General features: G+C 39.9%; 1 non-coding gene across 1 annotated transcript; it reads right to left on the reverse strand.

The window, feature by feature from the left end:
* Positions 1–2,658: 2,658 nt before the first annotated feature.
* On the reverse strand, positions 2,659–2,766 carry LOC112753390 (small nucleolar RNA R71). The gene has a single exon (XR_003177779.1). It is a non-coding gene; the product is annotated as a small nucleolar RNA R71 (small nucleolar RNA).
* Between the last annotated feature and the right edge of the window lie 3,859 nt (positions 2,767–6,625).

Consider the following 6,625-nt stretch of genomic DNA (forward strand, 5'->3'; position numbering starts at 1 on the left):
CTCTAGAATTCATTCTTAAAAATTCTGAAGAACAAATATATTAAATTTTGTATTTTATTTTTGAAAATTTTTTTTTCCAAAATAAAAAAAAATAAAGCTTAAACATAAAATAAAATTACCTAATCTGAGCAACAAGATGAACCGTCAGTTATCCAAACTCAAACAATCCCCGGCAATGGCGCCAAAAACATGGTGCGCGGAATCGTGATCTCACTCTTTTTCTTCACAACTCCGTGCAGCTGACCAGCAAGTGCACTGGGTCGTCCAAGTAATAAACCTTACGTGAGTAAGGGTCGATCCCACAGAGATTGTCGGCTTGAAGCAAGCTATGGTCATCCTTGTAAATCTCAGTCAGGCGGATTAAATAAAGTTACTTATATAATTCACTGGTGGGAATTTCAGATAAACGTATGGAGATGCTTTGTTGCTTCTGAACCTCTGCTTTTCTATTACGTTCTTCCAACCATGCGTTACTTCCTTCCATGACAAGCTGTAAGATCCTCTCAGTGAAAATGGTCCTTGATAAACCACTATTTTATAGTTTATATTGTGTTTAATTGTGTGGTTTTGTCATGATCCTTACCCACTTATTCATCAATTTAGCATGCATTTAGATTTCCTTCCTAAATTTAGTACATGTTTGAAAATTGCTTCCTAGAGACTTTAATTATTTAATTTTAATTATCCTTTATTCCATTCGATGCCATGATCTGTGTGTCAAGTGTTTCAGGCTTTATAGGGCATGAATGAGATGGAGATTGGAGAGGAAGCTAGCAAAAATGGAAGGAACACAAGAATTTGAGGAGATAACCAGCGAGAAGTGATGCGGTCGCATGGCTCATGCGATCGCGCGAAGGAGCGCAAATCGCAGTGACGCTGCCGCATGGCTTGCGCGGCCACGTGGATTGGAAAGCGCAAGCGACGCAGTAGCGTGGACGACGCGAACGCGTGGAGAGGAAAAAGCGCAAGCGACGCGTCCGCATGGATGACGCGATCGCGTGACATGCGCGATCTGCATAATGTGCAGAATTCGACGGGGGCGATTTTAGACCTTATTTCGGCCCAGTTTTTGGCCTGGAACAGCAGACTAGAGTCAGAGAATATGCAGAAACAACACAGACATTCATTGAGTAGTTTTAGATCTAGTTTTTCACTCTCTTAGGTTTTCTCTCTCTAGTTTTTAGAATTTGGATTTTCAATTGGTCTTAGCATTGGAACATTGAGAAGAGTTATTTCCTCATCAAGACTTCATCATTCTAGTTTGTTCTCTTAACTTGGTTTTATTCTTCCATGTTCTTTGTTATGTTCAATTTTGTCATTCAGATACTTTTATGATTAATTGATGCAAGGATTATTTCTTTTTAATTCAATTTCAATTCTAATAATCATGTCTTCTTTTAATTCCCTTTCATGTGCTATGGATTCTTTATTTACAATGCGTGAGTAGTTTCATTACTTGATGGGGAGTTGATTAAAAGGAACTCTTGAGTTGGAAGGATTGAAGGAAAAATTTGTAGTTGGGTTAAATGTTGGATTGCTATCCTGTCACCAACGCCAATCCCTTTGAACTAAGTGGGTTGTAACTCGTGAACAGATCTGACATTCCAACTTGTTTGACTTTCCCTTACCTAGTAAAGGATAACCAAACAGAGTAACTGTTAATTATAAATCAATCTTAAAAATCACTCCATCAATGATAGAGATTCTAACTAATCAATTCCCAGTCAAGGCTTTTATTTATATTATTTAAAATTCTTTAATTTAAATTCCAATTTACTTAGCTCAACTTCTTGGAACATCTGATTAATAAAACGGCACACTTTTTTGCAACTCGTTGGGAGACGACCTGGGAGTTAAAACTCCCAGTAATTTTAATTTAAACTCTCTGTGACATATTTCTAAATTGATAGGCAGATTTTCGGTGAGTTAAGAACTATACTTGCAACGTAACCATTTTAATAAATTTTTAATTCACCAGCTTCTGCTTCCCATCAATTTTTAGCGCCGTTGCTGGGGAGTTGCAATAGAGTGCTAATTTTATTAATTAGAATTTATTTATTTGCATTTCATTTAATTTTGCTACTATGAGCTGCATGTTTCTTCCGTCAAATGACACGTTCACTTCCTGATCCGCGCTTGCTAATATTCGATCCTGAAATTGAAAGAACAATTTCATGAATAAGGCGAGAACAACGTAGGTTAGCCCGCTCTGAGGGCGGATCTGAAAGTGAATCTGAGGAAGAAACCAACCCCCGTTCTACTGATTCGGTTGTTTTACGTGCAGAAAACATGGCAGCTAGAAGAGTTACCATTCAGGAGGAAGGAGCTCCTGATTTTACAATGCAACCGTTTCAAGCACATCATCCAGCGGTAGCTACAGATTTTGAAATAAAGACCGCACTATTAAATTTGATGCCCAAGTTTCATGGCCTACCTGCTCAAGAGCCTATCAAGCACTTGAGAGATTTCCAGGCAGCCTGTTCTACTGTCAGGCGTGATGACACTGATGAAACTTCAATTCTGCTGAAAACTTTTCCATTCTCTCTTGAGGGAAAAGCAAGAGAGTGGTACTACACTCAACCTATAGCAAATGTATCCAACTGGGATACACTCAGAAAGGAGTTTCTGGAGAAATTCTTCCCATCTGAAGTTACTGATAAACTGAGGAAGGATATCTCTACAATTGTTCAAGATGACAATGAGACTCTCTTTGAATACTGGGAGCGCTTCAATAATCTTCTAGAAGCATGCCCCCACCACATGATTGACAAGATCGTGCTACTCAGCTATATCACACAAGGTATGAGGCCCCAAGATAAGACCACATTGGAAAGTGCCAGCAATGGGTCTATGAAGAAGTACAAGACCACTAATGAAGCTTGGCAATTGATCAGTGATTTAGCTGAATCTACTCGGAACCACAGACAGAAGCAAGGCCGTTCAAAAGCCATTGCAGAAGTATCTTCTGGCATAGAGACTGCTGCTCTAAGTCAAAGCATCTGTGAGATGACCAACCTGCTGAAGCAAATGCAGTTGAATCAACAAGCTCAGCAAACTCAACCATAGCAAAACCAACAACTAATTCCACAGAAAATTTGCGGAATTTGTGCTGATTACAGCCATTACACTGATGAATGCCCACAGCTCCAACAAGAAGACAACATGGTGGCATCCACTCACAACTTCTATGACCGCCCCAACCAAAGGTACAATCAAAGTGGAAATAATAACCATGGATGGCAGGACAATTCAAACCAGAATTGGAGGGACAACAATAATAGGGGAGGCAGAGATAATCAGGAAAATCAGAGGTGGAATAATAACAACAACAGGCAGCAAAATCAACCTTACCGAGCACCTCACCTGAGGCAAAACCAAGGACCACCAAACAATCAACAACAATCCTCTCAATTTACTCATTCTTCTGTATCTTCTAATGAAGATTTATTACAAGCTTTTGAGAAAAGACAACTGGCCATGGAGAGTACCATCGTGAACACTATTAACGCCAGTCTGAATGGTCTCACCTCTACCCTGCAAGCTTTTATGACACAGCTTAGTTCAGCACAAAATTCCAGTAACCAACCTTCAAGTACCACTGGAATCCCCTCTCAACCATTACCCAATCCAAAGGGAGGAGGCATTAATGCCATCACCCTGAGGTCCGAAACCACACTGCAGGAGAGGAATCAGGAGGAACCAAGCTCACCAGAATACACCTCAGCTGAAGAGGTGGTAGAAATCGAAGATGTTGAAGAGGAAGAGGATATACAGGACATAGCTGAAGAAGAGATAGCTCAACCACAGGAAGAAGCACAAAAAGGCGCAGGCACCACAGAAAACACTACTCCCATTCCATTTCCACAACTTGCAAGGAAGCCCAGGAAGCAGCTGGAACCTGATCCTAAAAAGGTAGAAATATTCAAAAAGGTTGAGGTAACTGTTCCCCTTTTTGATGTTATTCAGCAAGTACCTAAATATGCAAAGTTTCAAAAAGACTTATGTATCCATAAAGACAAAATTAATGAATTAGAAACTATTCCTTTAGGTAGTTCTATATCTGCTTTAATGGGAGGATTACCTGAAAAATGTAGTGATCCAGGTCCTTGTATAGTTAGTTGTACTATTGGTAGTGTAGTAATTTATGATTGCATGTGTGATTTAGGAGCATGTGTCAGTATAATGCCTTTGTCTATATATGATGTTTCAAGGCTCCCTCCCTTAAAAAAGTTGGCAGCTCGTTTTGTGTTAGCAGATAAAAGCATTATTACAGTGGCTGGAGTTGCTGAAGATGTTTTGGTGAATATTAAAGGGCTCACATTTCCCACTGATTTTTATATCTTAGAGATGCCCCATAATGATTCAGATAAGCCATTGGTAGCACAAATTGCGAATCACACTTTTCACAACTCGTACCACTAACCAGCAAGTGCACTGGGTCGTCCAAGTAATACCTTACGTGAGTAAGGGTCGAATCCCACGGAGATTGTTGGTTTGAAGCAATCTATGGTTATCTTGTAAATCTTAGTCAGGAAGTCAATCATGTTTATCAATTGAATTGTGAATAACCCAGAGAGCATAAATTAAAGATTACTTGTTGTGTAGTAATGGAGAATATGTTGGAGTTTTGGAGATGCTTTGTCTTCTGAATCTCTGCTTTCCTCTGTCTTCTGATTCACGCACGCACGTCCTCCTATGGCAAGCTGTGTGTTGGTGGATCACCGTTGTCAATGGCTACCTTCCATCCTTCCAGTGAAAACTACGCTCACGCGCTCTGTCACAGCACGGCTAATCAACGGTTGGTTCTCGATCCGGTTGGAATAGGATTTACTATCCTTTTGCATCTGTCACTAACGCCCAGCCTTCAGGAGTTTGAAGCTCGTCACAGTCATTCAATCCTTGAATCCTACTCGGAATACCACAGACAAGGTTTAGACTTTCCGGATTCTCATGAATGCTGCCATCAGTTCTAGCTTATACCACGGAGATTCTGATTAAAGAATCTAAGAGATACTCATTCAATCGGATATAGAACGGAGGTGGTTGTCAAGCACACGTTCATGGTTTGAGGAAGGTGATGAATGTCACAGATCATCACCTTCATCACAGTTAAGCGCGAATGAACATCTTAGATAGGAACAAGCATGTTTGAATGGAAAACAGGAATACTTGCATTAATTCATTGAGACACAGCAGAGCTCCTCACCCCCAACAATGGGGTTTAGAGGCTCATGCCATCAGAGAATACAAAGTTTAGATCTGAAATGTCATGAGATCCAAAATAAGTCTCTAAAAGTTGTTTAAATACTAAACTAGTAGCCTAGGGTTACAAAATATGAGTGGACTATGATGGATGATGCAGAGATCCACTTCTGGGGCCCACTTGGTGTGTGCTGGGGCTGAGACTTTAAGCAATCCACGTGCAGAGGCCATTTGTGGAGTTGAACGCCAGTTTTTGTGCCAGTTTGGGCGTTCAACTCCAGTTTTTGATCCTTTTCTGGCGCTGAACGCCAGAATTGGGCAGAGAACTGGCGTTGAACGCCAGTTTACGTCATCTATCCTTGTGCAAAGTATGGACTATTATATATTGCTGGAAAGCCCTGGATGTCTACTTTCCAACGCAATTGGAAGCATGCCATTTCGAGTTCTGTAGCTCCAGAAAATCCACTTTGAGTGCAGGGAGGTCAGAATCCAACAGCATCAGCAGTCCTTTTTCAGCCTGAATCAGATTTTTGCTCAGCTCCTTCAATTTCAGCCAGAAAAATACCTGAAATTATAGAAAAACACACAACTCATAGTAAAGTCCAGAAATATAAATTTTTCCTAAAAACTACTAGAAATAGACTAAAAACTAACTAAAACATACTCTAAACTATATGAAATTATCCCCAAAAAGCGTATAAAATATCCGCTCATCAGCCATCATCAATCCTACTTGGAAGACCATTCCTGAAAACATCAAAATTCAAATTGGATGCTTTTTCAGGAACATACTCCTTTGAAATAGATGGCCGCATAGTGATCTTCAATCTGAATGGAGTCATTGACAACCCCCAGAAGATCGTTCTATCTTCTAGTGTGATGTCATAGACGAAAGTGTGGCTGAAGTTCAAAAAGAAGAGTTTGAAGAAAGGCACACTGGACAAGGTCCAAGTGTGGGGACCCTCTTAACTGACAATGAGGACACTTCGCCATTTTCACAAGCCCCAGGTAATCCAGAGCCTGCCCATGATCAAAAGTTAGAATTGAAACCTCTTGATGACAAGTCATCTTAGCCTATTTTCACTAGTCTTTTTCTTTTATTTTCAATTGATTTTATGCACTTTCTTAAGCGATAAGCAAGCCAATTGGGTAGATTTCCATGTTTCCTTTGATTCAATCAACCATGGATGAATTCATGCAATTTCATGAGATTTTATGCTATAATTGTCATAGATTATGAAAGAAACACAATCTCATGATTTGGGGCATAGCTTTGATTGTTTTGATTGATTGATGATAGGTGAAAAGAGTTTTGAAGAAGGTTGAAGAAAGAAGGAATGGCTAGGAGCAAGAGAGAACAAAAAGCTTGAGCCAAAGTTTGCCTCAAACTTTAGCTCAAACTTTTGGAAGAATTGAAAACACC

The sequence above is a fragment of the Arachis hypogaea genome, chromosome 15 (assembly GCF_003086295.3).
Source record: "Arachis hypogaea cultivar Tifrunner chromosome 15, arahy.Tifrunner.gnm2.J5K5, whole genome shotgun sequence".
Taxonomy (NCBI): Eukaryota; Viridiplantae; Streptophyta; class Magnoliopsida; order Fabales; family Fabaceae; genus Arachis; species Arachis hypogaea.